The 26,510-nt window shown below is 45.8% G+C and overlaps 1 long non-coding RNA gene across 1 annotated transcript; it reads right to left on the minus strand.

Moving 5' to 3' along the window:
• Nucleotides 1-15,123: 15,123 nt before the first annotated feature.
• On the minus strand, nucleotides 15,124-24,827 carry LOC140690783 (uncharacterized). Its single transcript, XR_012066102.1, has 3 exons — nucleotides 24,355-24,827; nucleotides 17,551-17,653; nucleotides 15,124-15,612 (listed from the first exon to the last, which is right to left on the minus strand). It is a non-coding gene; the product is annotated as an uncharacterized lncRNA (long non-coding RNA).
• Nucleotides 24,828-26,510: the final 1,683 nt, after the last annotated feature.

The following is a 26,510-nucleotide window of genomic DNA, read 5'->3' on the forward strand; positions in this document are numbered from 1 at the left end:
TCTTCTCTGCCGGTCCATGAACTTCACCCCGGGGCTCGCCTGTCTCCAGCTACTTGAGCCTCAACCCCCCTTTGCTTCCTCCCTTTCACTGTGTTTAGGAGTGGGTACGCAGCTCTCTAGGAAGGGGAAACCAAAGCATGTTTCATGGGCTCAGCCCAGATCACAAAGTCAGTTTCCATTGCAACAAAGTAAAGCGGCCACTTCGAGAGTGATGGAAACGCCCCCCCACCTCCCGCCGCCGCATCCCCTCTCCCATCACTGCTGCCCCCAGTGCAGACGTCACCCTGTCGGGCCGGGTGACAGGCAGACCCCTAGGGCACCCTCCAGGTTTCACAGTGGACCACACCTCCCGTCAGGTCACAGGACTGAAGCAGAAGATGCAGTATCTGGTTTATTCCCCTCAAGAGGCCAAAGGCATCGACTTGACCGCCCCCCCAGGATTACTGGCCTTTCTCCGCACAGCTGTCACCAGAGGAGGGGAACTTGGAGCCAGCGGGGGACGCGCTCTCATCAGGGAAGTGGGGGCTGCCCCTGTCCTGGCTTTCAGAAGCTCTGCCCAGCTGCCCTTTGCAGGTCTAACCGCGACTGCGTCATGGCAGATGCAGGGCACCCCTGGCCAAGTCCCATGGCACAAGACAGGACCCCCGTTGCTGGTCCAGAAACAGCCCCCCTCACCCATAAGCACCCACTTCGCTCCAGCCTCTCATTGGAACTCCTAATTATCATGCTACAGATTACAGCAGAAAATTAAAAGGCGCAGCGCGGTAAGGAAGAAATAGGAATATTACTTAAAGTGAGACGGTAATTAGGTTAGCCTCTTCCCTCGGAGCCAGCTCCGGCTGTTTAAATAAGTCCTAATAACACTGCTAAATGAACTCAGATCGCAAACGAATATTCCACTCACCTACTTCAGAGATTTCGTAACTGGTTTATTAAGGTAGTTACGGTTACTCGGGGGGTTTGAGTCATTAAGTGTGTGAAAGGTGAGTGTGGTGGCTAATTTTCTGTGACGACTTAGCCAGGCCGTGATGCCCAAATATCTAGCTAAACATTATTCTAGATGTTTCTGTGAAGGTTTTTTTGTGGGGAGGGGTGAGATTAACACTGAAATCTGTGGCCTCTGAATAAAGCAGCCCGCCCTGCATCCGGTTAGTTGAAGTCCTGGAACCGAGGCCGACCCCCCCCCCCGGGGGAAGGAGCCCTCGCGGCAGGCTGGCGGCCTGCGGCTTCCGGCGGCATCTCTTTCCCGAGGCTCCAGCCTGCCCACCTCGCCCATCAGACCGCGGACGCACCAAGCCTCCACCACTGCACGAGCCAGGCCTGCAAACAAATCACTCCCGCTCCAGTGCACGCACACATCCCGCCGGTTCCACTCCCCTGGAGAACGCTGACTCACACAGGGAGAAGCTGACCACCCTGGGATTACCCGGGGAGCTTCAGGAACAGAAGAGGGAGAGCCCAGCCACATCCACAGACCAGGAACTGCGCTCACCAAACATCTCAGCTGACGCTGTGACGTTTTAGGGCCCAAGTACCAAACAACAGCCTTTACGGTCCATGCGAACACACACCAGTAATCAAAGTGTGGGTTCAAAGCAGCGCTCTCGGCAGAAGTGTCCCCTCTTCAGGCTGTCATAACAAAATAGCACACGCTGGGTGGCTTATAAACAACAGAAATGTTCTGCTCAGTTCTGAAGGCTGGAAGTCCAAGGTCACGGTGCCAGCACGGTGGTCGGGTTCTGGTGAAGACCCACAGACTCCTCACCACGTCTCCCGCGGTCAAAGGGAAGGGTGCTTCTCAGGTGTCTTTCATTAGGTCACTAGCCCCTCCCAAGGCTCCACCCTATTGACCTAATGACCTCCCCAAAGCCCCACCTCCTAACACCGTCACAGGGCACTGAGTTTCAACATATGAATCTGCAGGACATATACTCAGCCCATAGCACCCTCCAAAGGGTGCGTGCTGACTTCAGGGCCACGAACGGCCAAGCTCCGGGCAGGTCCCTGGGCTCCTGGGACTTACCTAGAAATATGAACAGTCTCTAGAACTCTGGGAAGCCAGCAGTTTTTAAATCCAGCTAATGTTTATCAAGCAGCTCATCACAGGGAGACAACAGATAGTCTCCGATGTCATGGAGCTCAGAACCTGGGAGGGGAGTGGATGGTGTTCAAACAGTCATTCAGATGAAGGTCTAATTACAAACTGAGAGGAGGGCTCTAGGCAAAGACTCCCCAGTTATGTGAGACTGTAACAGAGGTTGGCTACTGAGAGTGAGTTCTAGAAACCAGGAGAGTTGGCACCACCTGGGAGCTAGTTTAGGAAAGCAGGCTTTCCAGCCCCACCCAGACCTGCATTTTAATAAGATCCCCAGGTGATTCACATCTACCTTAAATGTGAGCAGCAACTGGCTTACAGGATAAAGCAGACTGCTTTACTGTGGCGAGCACATTCCAGCTGAGATCAGGTTGAAAGGAGGGGGGTGCTCTTTGTCAAAAGCAGAGGCAGCAATATCCACTCCTATGCCGTCGGCAGTGTTGCTAATGACCAGACATTTCCAAGTATCTTCCCTGACACCTGGGAGAACTGTCCTTTCCTGTCCCTATGAACCTGGATCTGGCCAAGTGATGCTCTGGCTAGTGAAATATGATCAGGAAGGACTAGGGTCATCTGGGGGCGGAGTTTTGAAGAACCATGATGTGTATCTGTGGTTTCGCAGTCAGTGGGAAACCTGGAATAGAACCTTCAGCTTTACCTGGAATGAACGTGTAGGTGAATGACTGATGATCTTTGCTGCGCTAAGCCCCCACGAGACCCTGGTTGTTTCTGCCTAACTGATACAATGCGCCATGGATTGATTCATTGGACTAGTATCTACTGAGTGCCTGCAAGGTGTCCAGGCTCCGGGACTCGTGATGAAATCAGCCAGACGAGGTCCTGCAGGATCTTCTCATAAGCAACCAAAAGAAGCAATAATAATTTTGGGTGGGAAGAGGTGCCGTGCAGGGAGTGAATGGGGTGGTGGGACGAGCGGGGTGTGACAGAGCTATTTCAGATGGCACTCAGGCCAGGGACAGCTTTCTCCAAGGGGCTGTTCTGTGATCTGGTACCTGGATGAAGAGAGGGACCCAGACATTTGAACATCTGGACAAGCACCCGGGGCGAAAGGAAGCAGTGTCCTTGAGCTGGGAACAAGCCTGGCCTCTGGGAAGCCCGGCTGTGGACGCGAAGGAGGAGGGAGCGGCTGATGGCGAGGCAGCCAGATTCCAGATCCACAGCGTTTGGGTGTGTTCAGGGGGTGGTGTTATAGGAGAACGTGACCTGAATTACATCTTGCTCCAAGGGCAGAGAAATACAGTCCTGCCACCAGCCTGCAAGGACGGAGAACTGGAAACGTCCAATGAACAGCTCCAATGACTAACACACCCCCCTTCCCTGTGTAACATGCAGGGGGACAACCCCGAAGTCTCACCCATCAGAGGACCAGCCCTGGGTCCAGGGTCTCCGGGGCACGCACCTTCGTTTCTCTGTCAGAGAGGAACATGGCGGCTGCTAGGATCAGGTTCAGATGTGGCTTCTTTTCATCCAGAAATCTATGAACTGAAGACAGAACTTCTGTGCCCACCTCCCACCTGACCCCGCACCCACACGCACAAGGCGACTGGGGATCTAGGACTCAGTCATTCCAAGAAGATTCACATTCAGAACGGGGAGGAGCAGCAGACACCCGGCAGGCAGACCCTCGTCCCCTTGGTCACGGAAGCTCTCTGCTGCCCACCAGCAGCGCCTGTGAGCAAGGTTCCCCCGTCAGGCTGCGGTTCTCATGCTGCAGAGCTGCTCCCTTGCCCATAATTTCCCAAAACCCATGGCTCCATCCTGGGGAGGTTCTCCACTGGTGCTGCTCCCCTCGGCTTGAATCTGAGACGCACCTCACAGGACACACCCCCTCTGCCCCGTCCTCAGTCTGAAGTCTGAAGTCTGAGTCCTGTCCCTCCCAGTGCCCGCTGTGACCCATCTGAGTGCAAGTCTCCCAAACACCTCGCTGACTTCTTTCCACGTCCACATTTCTCTTCGTACCTCTGTTTGCCATGTCTGCTCCCTCACAGCCCCAGACTCTTGTCCCTTTGTCTGTGGACACAACTGGGGTAGGCGGGATTACCCAGTTTCGGAGGGAAAACCATTTTGCCCAGTTGAAAGGATCTGAGTGCCACATCTTAGTGGGGCTCTTGCTCTGAGTCAAAGATGCTAATGGTGGGGGTGGCAGCCAGGCCCTCGATTTCATGCCTGTTGCAAGAGCATCACCTCAAAGACCATCACAACCTTGTCTTTTAAAGGGCAGAACTTGACCTTCAAATTCCTCAGCTTTAGACTCTCTTTTCTCTTTTTTCCTACAAACTGACCGGTTCTTTTCTGAGCTCATTTCTGTCTGACTGGCACCCTGACAAACGCAGTCAAGGAGAACCAGAGTTGACAACTGGTCTACGCGTCTGCGCATGCCAGACGGTGACCTCCTGGACCACCAGGGTCAGTGTCGTCTTTTACCATAAAACACAGCACATGGAACACTCAGTAGCTACTTACTGGATGAATGAATGAATGAATTAATGAATGAATAAGGGTCATTATTTTCATGTGATTTTAAAGTTCCTGTTTGTATTCGACTAATGACTTCCCTTATATTTTTCCTACAAATATCTGAATATATAGTTTACCTATCTGCATAAAGAATTAAATAGTACCCACACCCTTCTTTTAAACTTTTTTTATTGAATTATAGTCATTTTACAATATTGTGTCAAATTCCAGTGTAGAGCACAATTTTTCAGTTATATGTGAATATACATATATTCATAGATGCATTTTTTTTTCGCTGTGAGCTACCACAAGATCTTGTATGTATTTCCCTGTGCTACACAGTATAATCTTGTTTATCTATTCTGCATATGCTTGTCAGTATCTACAAATTTTGAAATCCCAGTCTGTCCCTTCCCACCCCCAGCCCCCTTGGCAACCACAAGTTTGTATTCTATGTCTATGAGTCTGTTTCTGTTTTGTATTTATGTTCTGTTTTGTTTTGTTTTGTTTTTTTAGATTCCACATATGAGTGATCTCATATGGTATTTCTCTTTCTCTTTCTTGCTTACTTCACTTAGAATGACATTCTCCAGGAACATCCATGTTGCTGCAAATGGTGTCATGTTGTCATTTTTATGGCTGAATAGTATTCCATTGTATAAATATACCACCTCTTCTTTATCCAGTCATCTGTTGATGGACATTTAGGCTATTTCCATGTCTTGGCTATTGTAAATAATGCTGCTATGAACATTGGGGTGCAGGTGTCATCCTGAAGAAGGATTCCTTCAGGATATATGCCCAGGTGTGGGATTCCTGGGTCCTATGGTAAGTCTATTCCTAGTCTTTTGAGGAATCTCCATACTGTTTTCCATAGTGGCTGCACCAAACTGCATTCCCACCAGCAGTGCAGGAGGGTTCCCTTTTCTCCACAGCCTCTCCAGCATTTGTCATTTGTGGAACCCACACCCTTCCGCCTCCCAGGTTGTAATCATTTAAGTTCAAATTTTTAACCACTGCCCTCTTCCCACACGCTCAGGTTTTGGTGATTTTTATTTCAATAACTGGGCCTCTATAGCCTGATTTTTAATAATTTTATCTTCCATTATGACTCTGTCATCTTTAGAAGTCGTGAATACACTGAGTCAGCAGGTATGAAATCAGCCGTAATTGGTCACAATTAACTCTGAGCTGAGTGTGTCTAATGCTCACCACCACTTCCTCCTCCTTTCTTGAGCTTTTTTCCCCATTCATTTGTTGTTTGCCTGCGATACTTCCTCAGGAATTTTTTTTAGAAAAAAGTACATGATAAATGAATGATGTGCTTCTGAATCCTTGCATGTTCAAACTGAACTTTCTTTCTCCCGCACATGAATGAGAGTTTGTTTGGCTATTGGAATCACAGCTCACTTGCCTCAGAAGACCATATAAATATTCCACTGTGTTCTAGCACTTAGTTTCAGGGATCAGAAGTCTGACAGCGGTGGAGTCTTTTCAACGTGCACGGCCGATTTTTTTTAACCCTCCTTACTTGGAAGCATGCGGGATTGTCCTTTTCTTTATTCTTATACTTTAGAAAGAATTATTATTTCTAGATGCCTCTTTTCTTTACTATTTTTAACTGGAATTAGAAGAGTCTTTAAGATCTGACTTAATTTTTGTCTTCAATTGAGGAAATTCTTTCCATTTTCTTAACTGTCACTTTTTCCCTTTGTTCATTCTCCTTCTGGCTGAAATTCCATTGGAGGTTCTGGTACGCCTGGCTCAGTGCCTCCGAGTTTACTGTGTGTTATCTTTTCTCAGAGTGTCTCTTTTTAGCTGCCTGTTAAGAGCACTGCCTGTATCAGACTTCTAGTTCAACCAAACTGAAATTAGAAAAGAGGTCATTCTGCTCTCAGTGAGCCTTACAGCCTTTTTCCAGTAAAATCACTGTTTCTTCATTTCAAAAAATACTTCTTTTCTTCGGTTGCTCCTTCCCCACGTGCTCTTACATCATCCACAAAAGAGCCTCTCCAGTATTGTGGTGAATAATGAAGGTTATTTTTTATATTCTGTTCTCTTTCACCATTAATCCTCCAGTAGAGGACTTGTTCTCTGGTTTCTCATCTTTGTGTAGATTTTCAAGCCACTGGCTCGCAGCCTTTGCTCCGTGATTGTTTTTGTCATTCTCTGCTCCCATTTCTGAGTAACGGGCGAGGCCAGTGCGGGCTCACAGTGTGTTCCTTGGACTGTCACCATGGGCGTCACACGGGAGCTTGCTGGAATTGCATTCTCCACCCTCACTCTGCCTCTGAGTCAGGATCTCTGGTGTGGGACGGAGGAAACTATCTTAACAAGCCTCTCGGGGACAGAAGGATGCTTCCGTCCACACGGGTGCGGGTTTGCCCAGACACTGACATGGCGTCGCAGTCCGCGGGCACATCGAGGTTTGAGAAGCGCAGGTCCAGGCGGGTTAGAGATTGCTGCTCTGTGGCCCTGGCAGGAACTGTGTAAAGTAGCCACTGCCCTCCAGCGACACCCCCACTGGACCCCAGAAGGCAGGTGGGAAGGATCAATAGAGAAAAGTCAGCACCTGGTGGTCTTTCCAGCCCAAATCTCCTGCTTCCTTTCCAAATCCCTCCCCACCAGGTCCAAACCTGGGGGGAGGATGCCTCCAGCCACTGTGAGTGGAGGTCAAGCATGTTCTCCAAACCCTTGCATCGTTCCTTTCCAGCCTCTCCCCATCGTGCCTTCCCTCCCCATCCCTCCTGTGGGTGGTGGGGAGGACCCCAGGGGAGTCTGTGTTTGATCAGAGCCGTCACTGCCAGGAGGAAAGAGGGAAGGAATGAAGGTTGCATGTACAGGGGATGCCCTGCTAGGGTGAGTTTCTGTGTGTTTCTTTTGCTTTGATTTCCCCTCTGGGTGTGTTGTCACAGCCTGAATCACCAGGCCCCGTGCCCTTCTCCTTCCAGCTCTGTTGACCCCACTGCAGATCCTCCGTGCTGCTCAGTAAACTGCCAGAGCAGAGGGCCCCGCTGTCATGGTGTGTGTCAGCTGCTGTCTTCCTTTTCTGTTGCCCCTGGGACAATCAAGATTGTGACGGCTTAAAACAGCACTCATTTACTATCTCACAGTCTGTAGGTGGGAATCCAGGCACCACGGGCTCTCTGCTCCGGGCTCACCAGGTCAGGGAAGGCTGTGGTCCTCACGGGGCCGTCTGGGGGTGAGTCCCAGCTCACGAGGGCTGTTGGCAGAAGTCACCGCCATGTGGTTGCAGGACTGAGGTCTCCTGCCTTTCTTGGCTCCCAGCAGAGGGCCCCTCTCAGTTTGGAGAGGACACCCACCTTCATTGTCGGGGGCCACCTCCCTCCAGTTTCCAGCACAGTGGCACCAGGTGGGTCCCCCCCACACTTTGAGTCTCTCCGGCTCCCCTCCCACAGTAGTCAGCTGACTCGTCTACTTCTAAGGAAATCATGTGATGGCATGCACCACCCCCCACCCCACCGCTCTTCTAGAATAACCTCCCGGTTTCTATGTCAGCTGATTGAGGAACACGAAGTCCACCTGCACAGTCCCTTCACAGCAGCACCTGGACTCGCCTGTGGCCGGATAACCAGGGGGCAGGAGTCTTATGTAGAGCAGGTGAGCAATGCCTCTCAGAGAGGCAGGTGTCTTTACAGATTAAAGGCAATATAATGAGTATAAACTCTATTGCACAGGAGGGGCTCCGAGTTTCCCCCCCTAATTTCCTTCTCTTAGCTCTTGGGGAACACGTGCAGGCAGATACCAAACTAAAATCTCTCCTTGCAAAACCTCATGGAATTGACCAGGTTAACATGAATCTGAAAGGTCTCCGTCAAAAACCATCAGTAAAGGCCCTTCCAAGAGGGGAGAAAGGACCGCCCCCAGCTCACTGGCTGCAAAGGTGTGGCTGGTTCCTACTAGCACTTCGCACTTATCCTTGTGTCAGCTGAGGGGGGCTCACATGGGGTTCTAGGAAGTGAGCGGCCCAAACGAAAAAACGCACAAGGAGTTGCCATACCGCCGGCCAGACTTCAGCAGGAGACACCATTGGGTTAGCAACACTTTATTCTATTGCCACAGGGTGGTGAGCGCCTATGATGCACCTGACCTGCTTTTTATCTGCCAGCACATGCGCAATCTGAGTTTCTTTGTTCATTAGGCTTACAGAATATCTCTAGTGCACGCATACTTGTATGTTCTTTGTTCTAAATCTTATATAATTGATGCATGCATGCATACCGCCATTATTTACTGCATACTACAAACATGCTCTGATCGTGGCCTTGGGTCCCACGGCCTTAACGCATCTCAAGGCCAGCTCACACCTTTGCCCCAGATCAGATGGCCAGACTTAGCAAATGAAGTACAGGAGTCGTTGGGGGCAGCTCGGGAACTCTCGCACGTGAGCCATTAGCAGAAAGCTGCCCATCTTTATTTTAATCTGCCAGGCCTCCACCGTGGACCCTTCCTCTCTGTCCTTCTGCATCTTCATCAGAGGATCTCAGGTCTCCCTCAAGAAGTGCTGTGTGTGTGTAACTTATCAGGAAACCCCTCCTTTGCCGGCACTGAATTAGGTGGTGAGAACCACTCACCAGCATCTCTACCCACCCCAAGAAATCACAATTACTTCATCTGAAACCAAAGTGCCTCAAAGATTAGGACCCATTGATGACAGCCTTTCCTCTTGCCTAAGATTAACGGCAGATTAATGTTGCCTTCTTGTGTCTTGGGCCATTAAAACAGGATTGGGAAAGTTAAGGTAAAGATTGTGAGTTCAATTCACTATCTAGTAACCAAGAGAAAAAGTTATGAGAAAGAAACATTGCTTTTGAGGACTATTGCCAATGATACATTTTGTGGCGCTAATATCCTCTGCTAGGAATTCGAATGAAATGGAATTGAATGAATTCCATTTTTAAAAATAAACTGGGGGGGAGGGTAAAGCTCAGTGATAGAGTGTGTGCTTAGCATGCAAGAGGTCCTGGGTTCAATCCCCAGTACCTCCATGGAAAGAAAAAGAGAAAAGGGAACAAATGAACTGAAAATGACAGTTCACAAGAATCCAAGGGCTGAATTTAACATGATAAAGATTATATGAGCCTTATGTGTTTGGCCAGCCCTCTAAAGAGAGAGACTCCCATCATGGAAGTCTCAAGTGGTTTCCTAGGACACTGAAGACAGAAGCCACGTTAGAGGAGGGTGTCACCCCTGGGAGTCCTGGAAAGAGAAGGATCGAGCAGACAGTGCAGCTCAGGCCATGAAGAGGCGTAATTGAAAAGCTGAGAGCGAAACCACAGTCCTTCCACAATTACTGCCAGGAGCCGTTGGGCCCGCCCGCTCTGTGGCAGGGCCCTGGCCCCGGTCGCAGGGAGCATTTCTCTCCTCCTGGCTCCTTTTATTTCTAATCAGCAGCAGGGCTTCAAATTAGTCTCACAGTCTACGGGCCTCTCTCAGCCATGAAAGCATCTTTTCTCTCTTTTGATAGCACAGCGCCTCATCTAAAGCAGCAGAAGCAAGCTCCCCGTCGGAGGCTGCGCCCTCCCTCCCTCCTCCCCTCGGGCCCTGCTTCAAGGGCTTCATCACGTGACTCAGAGGGAAGTAAAAACAGGCCGTGGGGAGGGCAGGGGCGGTGTTCCCAGCATGAGAGGTCCTGCCCCGCACAGCCACAGTGATGAAGACAGAAGTTCAGCCAGCGCAGGACCGAAGGACTGAACTGGAGAACTCTTACACCCAGAAAGCAGTGGCATTAAATATGGCACAAAAATATGGGGCGAGGGTGAGGAACCAGTTTTATCATGTCACTTTAGTTCTATGACAGAGATGTTGAGCATTAAGACGTTTTGAGATAATAACTCCAAAATCTCTCATTTGGGGTGTTGGACCTTCTGGTATTAATCTGACGCCATGAACAGCCAGCTCTGTGTGAGCTGTGTGTGACAAGGACGTTCCCTGAGACCGAGGTTAGAAGTCGTGGTCACTGATTTCTCTCCTCTGTTTCGTTTACCCGCTGTCCTTTCATCCAGGGGGCTCAAGGCACTGAGCTTAGCATTCCTCTTACTCGATGGTGAATTAAATAAGAAAAATAAAGATTTCCCCCAAAATGCATAATACTGGCTGCTTGCTTTAGAGCCCCAGTAATTCCTCAGCCTCAGTCAGCAGCCCTAAACAAGATTGTGTTCTCGTTGTCCAAGGAGCTCTCAAAGGCAAGGCACGCTTCTGTCTGCCACCCCCCACATACTCACGTTCCTGAAAGTAACCAAGAAGTGAAATATCTTCCTTTTAATAAAGTTGTGATGTGTGCTGAGCGTGGAGCCCTACCGACAGACCTGGTTCGAATCGCGACTCCAGCTACTCACTGAATGACTGCAGACGAACTCAAACACTCATTTTTATCGTAAATGGGGGGGGGGGGAAGAGTTACCATTTTGTGCAGGGTTGTCATAGGAATTACCAGGACTGTCTCTACCAGGCCTAGGATGGCAGAGAGTAAGAAATGCAAACGTAATATGGTAGTTTTCATTTATATTCTTATTATGTTCCACTCATTTTAATTAATCTTGAAATATCCTTGTGAAGATAAAATGCTGTAGGACTTATTTTGTGCCCTTCACTGATGACGAGAAAGGCAAAAAAAAATCATGGTGGGGGACAGTGTAGCTGATTGGGGGTCACTTTAGACACTGGGAGTGTACGTCCAATTTTACGTTGAATTTAGCACAGCGTGATTTAGCAACCATACGAATCTATGTGCGGAAGGTCCACTCATTTCTGGCCTGTTATTTCAGGCTGACCTGCACATTAACACTCTTATTTACCAAGATACTACTTCCCCTGTTTAATCACAGTATTCAAGAGTTACCAAAGATAACCCACCACAAGAGACAGCTTTCTACGAATGTTTCCTTCTAAGTGAAGGCACAGAGAACTCAGAGGGTGGAGACCCGCCGAGGTCCCGGAGAGTGTGTCTGGACGCCTGGGGAGACTAGATCTAACAGTGAAAAAAGCAGCTTCCCAGTTGCGGCTTTTGTGCGTTTTCGCCACTTCTGTGGGCAGTTCTTTTCGTCGCGGCCAAGTCAAGTTATGAAATTACAGAATTGTGGGGCTTAGCAGAGTTTAATAGACCATGTAATTCAAACCTCATCATCTTACAGATTAAAAAAGCAAATAAAACCTGAAGTCCAAGAGGTTAGGTGTATGGCCCAAGGCCACATGACTAATAAGTGGCATATGCCCCAATTACTATTTTTTTTATGCAACAAATATTTACTGAATTTTTACCTACAAGGCACTGTGCTCCATACTGGGCAGAGACAAAGATGAGTGAGGAATCGCTGTGCCCTGAAGGAACCCTTCTCCACTTTCTCAGTGTTTAGTGCTTTCCCATCGTCTCTGAGCCCTGAGGCACGTACCTCCGGAAGGAGAAGGGGCATCCTCAGATTGCATTCCTTAATAGCAGCTAAAGTTTAAAATTTTAGATAATGCAGCTCTAAGAAGGAGAAAGAAAATGAAAGAATTTTAGATGTGGCCTGGAGTAATATTGTTAAATATGAAAGTATATGATACTTTGTGACCCAGAAAAAGAGTGTAATTTGCTCAGCCCAGGAGGCCCATTTGAAGCTAAAATTATGTCATGGTCTGATGCTTTTAAATTGAACTTTTATTACTTAGCCATGTAAAGTATTTGATTTTCGAAAAGACTTCCTAATCAAATAATTAACAACAACAAGAAAAATACAAAGACACTTATAAAATGCAGGGAGAGACAAAGAGGGACAGAGCCAGCTTCCATTCCTTCCCCAAAGGAAGAGTTTATCCCCGTCTTATTTTAAATTACATATTTCTCTCTTTAAGAGAGGGAAAAATGACTTCTCACTCCTGAACCTCTGGGAAAAAAATTCAAGGAGCAGCACAGAATGGTCTCGGCCATAAATATTTGTTGCTCTCAGGATGTGAAAATGCAACCGTCTATGACGGGGCTCTCACAGAGCCAATGGGTACCACTCTCTCGGGCTTACTCTGCCATCACCCAGGTAACTGATTCCTACCATATTTTGGTCTCACGCAAACTGAGCAACTAGTTTTCTACTGGTTCTGCTTTATTGCATAGAACACAAAGCATGCTGTTAAAAACATGGGCTATTCCCATATTATCCTAACAGGCACTGCTCTCCATACGACTCGTAGAATTGACAGGCACCCGTCAGACTGAAATCGACAGCATGAGAACCAGCTTCATCTCTCACATCGATTTCTTACGTTTAATTACTTTAGTCGCTTTCTGTTTCCTCCTGAGCGATTGCTATGCGAGCGACTGCTTAAGAGTGTAGTCGAGAAGATGTGCTTGCATCAAAAACAGGCTCTCAAATGTGACCCTTCATTTTCAAGTTAAGAGACAAAAGGCAGTCTGGCAGGGGCGGGGTGGGGGGCGGCTAGAGTTTCTGGGTTGAAAGGGATAAGATTTAAAAGGTGCTGCTGACTATGCCAACTATGATGTTTCCCGCTTTTGCATCTGTCCTGCTCTGATTCCACTTCAGAGTTCAATTAAACACCTGAAATGCTAAATATAATCTGAGCAAGGGCTGGTGAGGCTCGCAAGGTCAACTTGTTATTTTTCTGGAGTTAATCACCGGCTCTGGCTAATTAAGTGTCTATCCCTGAAAAGGCTGTTTCTTTTTCCAACAAATAACTAAAAAAAAAAAAACAAAAAAGACTGCAAGTTTACTGCTCTAAGAAACTAATCAGCTATTCAGAAGAGAAAAAATTTAGGTATTCACTTTTAATGATGAGTTCAATGTGTGTTAATTGCTCTTTACACACTAAGAATTATTTGGGGTTAACTGTGCGGTATTTGAACATGCAGAGATTCGTGATCATGTTGACCTCAGACTCGATTCAACATTCTCTGATTTTTAGTAGCACTCAAGGCTACTTTTTTTTTTTTTTATGAGGACATCGCCATCTTGGAGAAACAGGGAGGAAAGACTTAAGCAAGTCACTTTAACAGCTGTTCATTCTCCACCTTGTTCAAAATACTGAGCCAATGATGTCCGGCAGCAAACAGCAGATCCTGGTCCTGTCCTGTCCTGAAGGAGTTTATGGTCCAGGAATGGGAGCACCGAGCACATAAGCCATTGGAATAAGAAGAATAGAATAAAGAATGAAATGCAGGTGCCATCTAAGCCAGTGTGGAAAGACAGATGAGGGAGGCGCCGAGTCTAACGGCTGTACAGGAAGACGTTTCTTGAAAAAGAGGAAACTGACACGGTTTTGAAAGCTAGAAAAGGCTTCTGTCACAAAGGATGAACATTCTGATTGAGGAAACAGATCGAGCAGGTGGGTTGGGAGGGGCGCATCCAAACAGCACTTCGGTAACGGGTAGAGAACAGGGTGTTGGAAAAGAGAGTGGCGCTCGGTCAGTTGAGGTGATGTGGGATATTTTGTCTCAAAGTCATAATGTTTTTTTAATTTAGTGCAACTAATCCCTCCCATAGGCTCTTTCCCCCAGTTTTATTGAGATGTGACTGACATACAACATGGGATACATTTAAGGTGTACAGCACGATTTGAGCTTAGTTAACATCCATCATCTCATACAGATATAAAAACAAAAAATATCTATTTTCCTTGTGATAGGAATTCTTGGGATTTCTCTCTTAACTTTCAGACCTACAGCACAGCAGAGGTAACTCTAGTCATTGTGTAAATTACGTCCCAGGGCTGCTTATTTACAGCTGCAAGTTTGTACCTTTTGACACCTTCATCCAATGTCTCTTTCCTTCCACTCCCTGCCTCTGGTAACCACAAACCTGACCTCTTTTCCTATAAGGGTTGTTTTGTGTTTTATTTTGTTTTGTTTTCAGGATTCCACTCAAAACTGAGATCATAGAGTGTTTGTCTTTATCTGACTTATTTCTTTTAGCATAATGTCTTCAAGGTTCATCTGTGTTGTTGCAAATGGCAGCATTTCCTCTGTTTTTATGGCTGAGCAACATTCTGTTACATCTATCACAACTTCTTTATCCGTGGTCATGGTAAATAATGCCGCTGGGGTGCCAATGTCTCAACATAGTGCTTTTCACTTCCTTCAGACATACTCCCAGGATTGGAATTGCTGGATCATAATATGGTAGTTCTATTTTTAAGTTTTTGAGGAACCTCCATACTGTTTTCCACAGAGGCTGCACCTAACACATTCCTGCCACCAGTGCACAAGAACTCCCTTTTCTTCACATCCTTGCAAGCATTCTTTTGTCTTTTTGATGACGGCCGTGCTAACAGGCATGTGGTGATAAGTCGCCTCAACGGGGTTTTGATTCCCATTTCCCTAATGACTAGTGATGCTGAGCATCTTTTCATTTACCTATTAGTCATTCGTGTATCTTCTTTGGAAAGATGGCTGCTCAGGTCCTTGGCCCATTTTAAACTGGGTTATTCGGGGGATTTTTGCTATTGAGTTCTGGATATTAACCCCTTATCAGAGGTGTGGTTTGCAAATATTTTTCCTGTTCTCTAGGTTGTCTTCTCATTGCTCATGTAGACATTTTTATTCACATAATGCAAGATCCTCAGACGGAGCTCCCCAGAATGGCCTGTTTCCTTTGGGGGCAACAACAGTGGGGTAATTTGGCCCTGGCTGTGATCTGAGGGCTTTCCAGGGAGTCCAACTTCTAGTGCAGAGGATGGCGGACAGCCTGAGCTACAGGCGGTAGTGAAGACACAGAGCCATTTCTTTTCTCAGAAATTTCCCCTTTTGCCCATTTGTTCTCTTCTCTTTCTAAAGAATCTCCATTCTTTCATGATGACCATTTTCATTCTCCCATCTTCTCTCCCACCCACTGGGAGCAGTCACTGGTGCAAACAACTCTCCTCAGCTTTTTCTTGATCTGCTCAGTTCCCCTGTGGGCTGCGGGAAGGTGCGCCTCTCTCCCGACGTGTCCATCCGTGACACTGCTTCTCTCCTCGCAGGTCATCCTGGAGAGGGCTCTCCAGCACTGGGCCTGATGGGAATGCATCCTCTCACAGGTGACTTTTGGGTTCTGAAACAGGAGTTAACAAAGGATTTCAGTCAAAATCCAGGTAGTAAATACCGCTGGTGCTACTGATTACTCCAACTCCATTACTTGACCTACTGTTATCATCTTTATTATGTACTGCACATAGTTTATATATGTTGCCTGATTTACTCTTGACAGCTATCCTATGTGGTGTAGGTAGGAGCATCAACACAAAATGGTTAATAGTATGGTTTTGTATATTTGAAGTTTGCTGAGAGTAGATCTTAAGCATTCTCACTGCAAAAAAAAAAACCATCATAACTATAGGAGGCAATGGATGTGTTAATTAGCTTGAAGGCAGTAATCATTTCACAAAGTATACATATATTCAACCATCACGTTGTACACCTGAAATACATACAACCTTTATCTGTCAATTATTCCTCCATAAAGTTGGGGGAACAAGAACACGACGCAGAAGTTAAGGAATCTGCTCAAGATTACACCATTTTTAAGTGGCAGACACAAGATTCAAATCTATGTGAGTGTGCACACCAGTGCTCTGGAAAAAATACATATGGCTTCCAGATCTTCACCCCAAAAGCGTTCTCTTCTCAGGTTTTCCCTCAAACAAAACTATTTATGATTGCTTTTTCCCCTCGTTTTCACTGCTTGCAACAGTCTTTGGAGTTGAATTCTGGTAATTCTTACCTAATTCTATTTTCTCATTATAACTATGTATTGACTTTTTAATCATCATGATATGTGAGATAAAAGAATCACTTAGCATATCTTATTTATGAATTTGATGCTTCAGATCCACACTAATTAAGGTGGGATAATAAGCACAGTACGTATTTCTGAGTGAGGCTCAGGAAGGAGCCTTTACGTATGTTCTCTTGTGATCTTTTCATCTTTATCATCCCTATGAGACAAGCAGTAGTATTTTCTCCATTTCATAGCTGAAAACCTGAATTACCGAGAAGCTGCACAGCTTCCCTAAGATTTCACAGCTAATAAGTGACAGGGACAGAATTTGAACTGAGACAATCTGACTCCAAACCCATGTATTATTAAGTGAAAACAATAGTTTAATAAAATAATAATCGTAACAAATGAGAAGAAAAAGAAAGAAAAGAAGGAAGGAAGGAGGAAATGTGAAAGCTTTAAAAGCCGTCCTGGAGAGAAAGATTCACTGGGAGCTCAGAGAGCTAACGCCTCGTTTTTAACCAAGTGTGTGATGGTAGACAAGCTGCTCAACTCCTTTGCTCCTTTCTGCGTTTTCTTTTGCCACCTGTGACCCGAGTGCTCGAGTCCAGGCAATCTCCATGTTATCTTCTAGTTCTATAATTTTATGATTCTACGTGCTTGGGGGTGAGGGCCCTCTTTCCTACTGTTTCTGACTCTGTTGTGAGAGCAGCCAGCCACGGCGGCTGGCAATTCTGCAGTGAGACACCTTCACTCATCTCGAATCTTTGTCTCAGCCACTGAGTGTTGGGGGCCCCTCGCCGTCTTGTTCAGGATGAATTAAAAACAGCTCGTGGAGAACACACAAAATCAACATCCGAAGGCAAATGCTGTTTAGCACATGCAATGGACACATATGTATGAAAGTGTATGTATCTGTAAGTTGTGCACAGTATCCTACAAATCATGAATTATACCTTGATATAGTAAAATTAATATCTTTTATTGGTCTGGTACTTTGTAGTTCATAAATCATTCTCCTGACTATCTTTGTATTCCTGAGTGGTTATTTGTGGACATTAATATTCCTGTGTCATAGCTGAGAAGAGGGAAATTCAGAGCATCGAATCATAACTGCGAGAACACACCACTCAGGTTTCAGCACAAGGACCTAAATGTAGACTTGGCACAGGAGCAGCGTCCTTCCCACGAGGCCACAGAGCCTCAGGGGGGAGAAACTGGACACGCAGCCCTTCTGAGTCTGCGATCTTCCACATCCACTCCCCTGCTCACCTCCGAGCCAGCCTGGACCCAGGCAGCCCCAGGCAGCAGCAGGCATGTCTGCCTCCAGGTTCCAATGTCTCTCCTCGGTGGAACTTTCCCCTCTGTTTACATCCTGGAAGGAAGAGATGGGACGAGCCCAGTTTCATAAAATTAAAACTCTCAGAACAAACAAAATACAGTTTGTGTGAGAAAAGAGGAGGTAAGGGCAATGTGAGCACCAATGTTGGTGAACAGAAATAGAGAATCCATAACCAGGTAGATAACAACTTTGCTGGAGAGAGAAAGCATGAGCGGATAGTATGTAGAACATTGACTGACAGGCTTATTCTATTCTGTTATTTCAGAAAAAAAAAAAAACCCAAATTGAGGTCTTAGTTTAGATCACTTAAATGCAGGTTTACAAGAATGGTAACCCTAGCATTTCTTAAGAAGATGGAGTTTATTTCGTTACGTTTTTCTTGTGTGCAGATCCTTAATAGGAGGCAGTATCGTGTGTAATAAAGCAAGGTAGTATTTTGTATTGAAGTTCAGTTGGTTTACAATGTTGTGTTAGCTTCGGGTGCACAGCAGGGTGACTCACTTACACATATGCGCATATATAGACATTCTTTTCCAGATTCTTTTCTATTATAGGTTATTACAAGATACTGAATATAGTTCTCTGTGCTTTACAGTAGGACCTTGTTGTTTATCTATTTTACATATAGTAGCATAAACCAACAGAGCTTAATACACGTTACAATTAAGGTGACAGAATATGGAATAGTGAAATCAACGGTAAGCTTAAAAACAGTCATGGGTCTAGTAGAAACTCTGTAAAGGAATTCAGGCTATAATTTTCAGATAAAATACAGGATAACAGTTAAACTGAATTTTAGACAGATGAATAGTTTTCAGTCTCAGTATGTCCCCAGCACCATGCCCTGTACTTCATCTGCGAATCCTGGCCATCTGATGTGCGGCCAGGATAGGTGCGAAGTGCTAGTAGGAACCAGCCACACCTTTGCAGCCAGTGAGCTGGGGGCGGTCCTTTCTCCCCTCTTGGAAGGGCCTTTACTGATGGTTTTTGACGGAGGCCTTTCAAATTCATGTTAACCTGGTCAATTCCATGAGGCTTTGCAAGGAGAGATTTTAGTTTGGTATCTGCCTGCACGTGTTCCCCAAGAGCTAAGAGAAGGAAATTAGGGGGGGAAAATTGGAGCCCCTCCTGTACAATAGAGTTTACACTCATTATATTGCCTTTCATTCATAAAGACACCTGCCTCTCTGAGAGGCATTGCTCACCTGCTCTACAGACGAAGGAAACTGATTCCCCCAAGTGTGAGACAGGACTGTGAACCCATTTCCTGCTCTTAGTTCTCTCATTAGTTCAGCTTCTGTTAGACATGAGGGGGTGTGTGGAGATGTTCTGGACGACGAGAGTGACCTAGTCCAGCCACACGTCATCAGAGCCAAAGAAACACAACTGCGAGCGAGAGGCTGGGGCGTCTGCCCCGTCCCCGAAACAGCACTCCTGTTCCTCAGCTCAGTGCTCTGCGGTCACGTCCTCGGTGCCAGGCAGAGCCTCCCGTCCCAGAGCTGGCAGAGATGCCCGTTCCCTTTTATATGCACGTGCTTAACTTGATGGTGGGAAACGGCCCGCGGTGTCCTCGCAAGGCAATAGTACAACACGTTGGCGACTGGAAATACCTGTATCCCGTACAACAACTTCACTTGCATCAACGTCTATACAATGATTCTTTGAACTCTTTTAAGTAAAACTACTTTTTACCCTGGTCCTTGAAAAACGATCCGTGTTTATTTTTGTTGGAAATCCAAGAGGAAGGAATCTCACAGCCTTACTAGAAAAGACACAGCTCTGATTATTTGCCAATTGGTCGTAACTACAGAGACCATAACAACTTCCAACCAAAGACACTGTAGTCAGAGACAGGAAGGGAACGTGTCACAGTTTAATTCTGTTTGTTAAGAATTTAGTTAGCTGCTGGGCCACTGACATGAAGACTGAACAGAGTGAAGCAGTTAGCAAGAGGCTGGCCACAACCAAGCAGATTGGATGATTTTTCACACACACACAAAAAAAACTGCACCAGCGAACTGAAAGCACTATTCTATGTTTTAAAAACAAAGCGGTAGAAACAGGGGTTGGCTCGCTTTTGTGTTACCAGTTTACATGGCAGGCATTCCACAGAGACCACACTTGTGACCTCCAGGAGGGAGGTCACCCTCAGAATCCTGGTTTCACTCCCTGCCAGGAATAGAATCATGAAACCCAGCCCCCAGCTTTGCAGGGCCAGCTCCTCCAACCTGAGAACCATCCAAAAAGACAGACAGCGAGCTGTCCATTCTTTGCAAAAACTGCCAACAGTGAAGACACCTCTTTATTCCCCCAGTGATTAGCTATTTCAGTAGCTTAACAATGCAGCTACACAAACCTTTACAGGTGAGTGAAGAACTTTTTGTACATGAGCAGAAAGCTCTTCATTATATAAACCATCAGATATCATTGGGTATGACAGCCATTTATTTCTAGATCCCAGACTTCCAGCTCATCATTCATTCATTATTTCACACGCATACATTGGCTTATACAGTCATTTCTTCAACTAACACCTTTGAGTAGCTACTCTGAAAGATCTAACTTAGATGCTGGGAAATGCGATCCATCGCAAACCAGTTTCTGCTCTCAAGAACCATCAAATTTGGTCCTGTGGATTTTTTTTTAAAGGCCTGGCGCAATGCTAAATAATAATGCAATAAATTAGAGGAGTCAAAAAGTATATGATTATTACATAAGTAAAACATATTCAGGTCCAGAAGGGGATGAAATCAAGGTCATGGGAAAGTCATAAGAAACTAAATGGACTTCTTAAATTATTGTAGAAGTTCGATGGGGTTGAGACCAGAGGCATTTGGGGAAGGAAACAAACTAAAGACCAAACACAGGACAGAGCTGATCCTGAGTGGCTGACTCACATTTGTGTGGCCGGGCGGACTCCTGTGAACACCAGTGACAGGGAGACGCACACAAGACTGGAAACCGAACCCACTAAAGATCACGACAGTGATAATGTGCTAGTCGTGAAAGTGGACAACACATTGCACATGTACTGGTTAGACACGTGGAGAGCCACTGCCAAGGGATGCCCTTTAAATGTTTCCCATATTTTAAATTCTTAACAAGATGCCAAATGTTCTCAGTTTCTGAGTTTCTGGAATGTCCACATACGCAGCTGATCAAACACCACCTCAATGTGAAGGTGGAAAAGTCTGCATGTGATTTCACTAGGGTCACCTTTGGAAAGAACTCCCGAGAGTCAGGCACTGCAGGGTTCCGCAGGTGCTTAGGGTAAGGAGGATGGCTCCAGCTTGGTGACACATTCTGATGCTCTCACGTGCTAAGTGATAACCTCACTCATGACTGGTACTTCTCCGTCACCTCCTGCCCACCCCTGCTATGAGGAATCTGCTGCTGGGGTCACAGTGAGCTTTTCTCCTGCTGAGTCCAAGATTTTTCTAAACATGCCGCTGCTCAACACGCTGGTCAGAGTCCGTGTATGAAATAAACTCTCTGAGTGTCCCTTCAGCTACTGTAGTCAAGGCACTGTGTGAAGTTCCAGCTAGGAAGACCTTGTATTTAATGAGTAGATATAAGATTTCTGAGTATTACATTATACAGAATACTCTGCCTTGTACTTTCACCAATTTTATGAGACAAACAATCACCCCTTTTTACACATGAAGTAGCTGAGATCCAGAGAGGCTGAGCAGCCTGCCTAAAACCATACATGTGTCACTGATGGAAGCAATTTCCAAACCCAAGCCTCTGACTCCCAAATCAAATGCTGGGGTATCAAAAGCCATAAAAACAGAACACACCAGCCTTCAACCTTCCAGGAATTTAATCAGGACAATAACCAGCCACATACCAGTAGATATATACTTATTAGATTTTTATTTATAGCAGTGGGTGAAAAACCCTAATTCCCATCAATTTGAAATTGACTGAAGAAATGTTAGTTCCCACATAAAATGGAATATTATGTAATCATTAAAATTGCATTGTAAGTTTATATTTATTGGCATCAAAATTCTATGATAACACTTGTATCAAAACTGCTGAAACACAAAAGAACTTATTTACAAACCAGAAACAGACTCACAGACGTAGAAAACAAAGTTATGGTTACTAGGGGGGAAATAGGGTGGGGAGGGATAAATTGGGAGTTTGGGATTTGCAGATATTAACTACTATATATAAAATAGATAAACAGCAAGGTCCTACTGTACAGCACAGGGAACTGTATTCAATACCCTGTAGTGGCCTATAATGAAAAAGAATAGGAAAAGGAATAGATATATGTGTATGTGTGTGTAAATGTTGGACACCAGAAATTAACACAATATTATAAACTGACTATACTTCAATAAAAAGGAATAAACTAAGAGAAATAATTTATAAAGGACAAAGCCCTTAAAATTACATAAACTGAAAGAGTTAAAATTAGAGATCACTTTGAATTACAAAATTGGAAACACACACACACAAATCTGCTGACTAATAAAACATAAAAAAAGAAAACAGTGACTAACATTAACTGCTGGTGAGGATGGAGAGAAATTGAATTACTCCTGTATCACTGGCAGGAATGAGAAAGAGCACAGCCCCTCTGGAAAATAACCTGGCATTTCTTACAAAACTAAACATGCATTTACCACAATAATCCAGCAACTGTGCTTCTGGGCATTTGTCCCAGAGACATGAAAACTTCCATTCACACAAAAACCTGTTCAGTGAATGTTCCTAACAGCTTTACTCATAACAGCCAAAGTCTGGAAAGAACCTGAATGTCCATCCTTCTCACCATCAGTGCGCCTGCTCGCCCATCACACCACTCCCTGATTCACACCCTTCGGAGGGAGGGGACAGCTCAGCCGTAGAGCACGTGCTTAGCGTGCACGAGGTCCTGGCTTCCATCCCCAGTACCTCCCTTAAACTAAATAAATGTAGAAACCTAATTATCACCCTCCCCAACAAAAAACCCTTCAGTAGCATCCTGGGAGCTACCAGATACAGTCTAAAATGTTTAACTGGCATTTGGCCTTTCCAGAGAAGTCTCTAGCCTGCTTTGTCAGTCTCTTTTTCCGAGCGTTCTAAGCCTCAGTCGCACTGACCTCCTTTTAATCCCCGACACGCGTGATCCACCTTCCACCTTCTCCACCCTTCCTCCTGCTGCTCTGTTCACCGGAAATGATCTCACTCTTCAACTCCACATCCCCTAACCCCACCCATTTTCTTCACTGACTATTAACATGGTTCTTACTCTGTCACTTCTTGCTCATTCTAGGTTGAAGTTCATTCACTTTTGTTCAAAGAGAACACTATTAAGCTCTGATACTTCCTCGTCAGTGGCAGTTACCTGTACATGGGCACCCCTCCCCCACCGACTACATTTTTAGCTCCTATCACACTTAAGATACTGTCCTGAACCTAGTGAGCAGTCCCACAACTGAGTTCTCAAAAGTTCCAGGTGTACAGGTGAAAATGCAGTGGAAAAGTGCCGTAGAGAGGCAGACGGGGAGAGATGCGGAAGGGCAGGAATGGAGACAAAAAATTCAACAAGTTTCGTGTAGGTGCCGTTCTTAAAAATCCGGATAATGAAATCCCAAAGCAAGTCATTCAGTAAATCTTGTGCTTCCATTTAAAATCTAATTGTTGACACTGGCTCACATGTTTTTCATGGATATTTCTACTCCGTTATAAATGTCTTCATTGCTAAAATTATAGCCTAAGTCAACACAACATTCAGGGCAGATCTTTGGAAAATTTAGTCCCATTTCATTTAGGACCGGTTTCTTTATCCATCTCTCTGTTTACTCATGGTCGTAGTAACATCTAATACTGTGGTCTTCAAAGGCACAAAGAAAAGACTACGTTGGAATTAACGACCAGAGTAACCAGAATAAAACCCGGAGTCTGTAACTCTTCGCTGTGTCGTATGGAACGTGTGACTGTCCTGAAGAAAGACTGGGACATCTTTCTTCTCATCCGCTTCCTCCCTGTTCTAAAAACTAATTCTTTCCTCAGCTTCTCATCCACCCATCCTCCCCCTGCCACTGCTCCATATCTTAAAATGCTAGGTTATTTTTTTTAGCTTCTAATTAAATAAATTTCATCCTTTCTATAGCTTAGCTGTGCACCTTTGTAACAACCTGGCCGGCTGCGTTAGAGGCCGGGGTTGGGGAGTGGGATTTGGGGGGACTGCGGGCAGCTTGGGGAGTCTGTTTCTGCTCCCATTTTCTCCATCCCTTGTCTCCAGGCTAGTCCCAGGTGCAGGTGGTCAACAGGTACTCTGCCCTCCGAGGCTCAGATGCTTCTCGCCATCTGGCAGAGTCAGATGGTCAACACAGCACTGTCCTTGCTCAGGTTTCCCCACAGAGATGACGTGAGAGTCATCTAACTCCAAGTCCAAGTGAGGAACGTGACTGAGACTCAAAATAATTGTACCACCCTGTGTCAGATATAATCATGCAGGGATTAGGCTCCTGTGAGCAGATCAATCCTCCTCATGCAGGGAATCCAGGGGGGCGGGGGAGGCCATCACGCCCGTTCCTCAGGTACCCCCACTGCACCCGCCAGCCCTGAAGCCTCCGCAGTGCGCCGGCTGCCTTCTCTCGGGGAGGATGGATGAGCCAGCAGGGTGCCATCCTCCAGGCTTGCTCCCACCTCTAGCTTGGTCTTGCAGCATCTGATCGCCTGAGCAGGACTGCAGGTCCCACCCCACAACGACAAAATCAGAGCCTTCATTTTACCTCGGTCCCCAGGGCACTGACGCATGAAGGCAGCCTGGAGTGTGGAAGCGACTCTCTGACCTGCTCCGGGCTTCTGCTCCACGATACTCTGTTCTCCAGGAGAGTCTATTCATTGCACAGATGCTATCCTGGCAATACGTTCATCAGATGAAAAGGCAAGAATGCAAGTTACCTCCACGAGTGTTTTTAAACGGTGTGCACAAGCAACTTTCTATTGAGGAAACCTGCACAACCTAGAAGCAAACACTATGTTCATTTCCTTTTTCAATTTAGTGAAACCTTGCACACCGAGGTACTGAGTGATGGAACTGTACCCATTCCTAAATACAGAAACAGGACACATTGTTCTGTGCTGTCCTTCGAGTCTCTATGCCCTTCTTGGAAGGAATGTTTCCTTCAAAAGTTTCAACCCTATGTGCATTTTCAGTGCACTTTAAATCATCTCCATTGCGTTGGCTTCTGGGCCTCTCCCGTCTGTGCTCAGGGTAATGTTACTTGTGTTTGTTTCCAGTTCAGTCTCACACACGTAGTAAAGACATCATAATGTAACAGTTCCACACAAGAACTTCACCTTCCTGCTCTGCGGTACAGCCAACACCACCAGCCTCGCCTTGCAGATACGGGGCCGAGGCTCTGAGAAGGCAGGTGCTCCATCTGGGGTGATGAAGCTGGTGAATGAATGACAAAGCGTGTACTTCAAGCCAGTTTCCTTGACTCTGACGCAATGTATAAATGCAATTTCCTTTTCCTGTCAAATCAGACTCTGCTAAAACAGCTTTGTTTATTTTTGTTGATTTTAGTTTAGTTTAGTTTTGTTTGGAGGGGGTTGGGGTTTTTCTTTTCAGTTTTATTGAGAAATCGCTGACATCCATCGCTGTGTAAGTTTAAGGTGCACAGCGTGATGGTCTGATTTACATCTGTTGTGAAATGATTACTATAGTAGGTTCAGGTAGCATCCATCGTCTTACGTGGATATAATAAAAAGAAAAGAAAAAAAAAACGTTTCTCTTGGTGATGAGAACTCTTAGGATTTACTCTCTTAACAACCATCTTGTCCTGTACCGCGCAGCCGAGTCAAGGATGGTCACGGTTAGGGTCGTGCACCACATTGCTAGGGCTTATCTCATAACTGAAGCAGAAACTCCTTTTAGCAGAGCTATATTTCACCGAATTTTTTCTTTTAGTCTACAAAAAGGAACATCACACACACACACACACACACACACACACCCCCTCTGGAGACCCTAAACCTCACGCCTACCGCGTGTTTGAGAAGCAGGTGCTCTGGGAGGCACCAGGAGTGGGTGCTTCCAGACAGGAGCCAGTGAGCGGAGAGTCAGCCTTGTTAGTACCTCCTGCAAGCCACTGCACTTCTCCTTTCATGATCCCTGCAAATGTCTGCGTTTTAATGCTGAGATAATTTTCGAGGAAAATAGTTTTCAGCACTTGGCAGATCGCTGAGAGCGGCAGTTCTCATTTCTCCTCCGGGCTGGGTAAAAAGCCCCGAGGAAAACACAAAAGCGAGCGGCAGCGTTGGGGTCATAAATATTCAGATCCCGGCTGCTTCTTTAAAGGCAGAAAATGTGAGTTTTTACAGCTATAAATAAGCTCTAAGTTTACTCAGAGAAACTAGATACATGATGTGCTCTAACTATCCTTCCTAAAGTCCTTCTGATATTTGGTGCTGTGAGCGGATGGTGTACCCTGAATCCTGTCTCCTAGAGGTTTTTCTCTTTTTACTTACCTGGTTTTAAGAATTACTTACAAAATTTCACAATTTGATTAAAAATTAATATGACAGCTATAGTCCATGAAAGGGAAAAGGCCCATAAATAATGCAAACAGGGAACTATCTAAGGCATGGCTAATAAATTGAGATCGGTGGTAAATTATTAACAGCTGGAGAGCACATGTGATTGTTACTTTGCCCAAGTCTGCAATGTTTCCGATTGTGTGGATTTGGCAATAGGTTCCTTTCTGTAGTCCACAGTGAGAAACCACAAACTGGGAGTACACTGGGGATGTTAAGAAAGAATTGATTTTTGACATTTACCATCATTTGGTGGGAAAAAATGGCTCTTAGAATTTCTTATTAGAATTCTGACTTAGGATGAATGATGCACTGAGCTTTTCGCGGTGACACGCACCGCACGAAG

This window comes from Vicugna pacos, chromosome 31 (genome assembly GCF_048564905.1).
Source record: "Vicugna pacos chromosome 31, VicPac4, whole genome shotgun sequence".
NCBI classification, from domain to species: Eukaryota; Metazoa; Chordata; class Mammalia; order Artiodactyla; family Camelidae; genus Vicugna; species Vicugna pacos.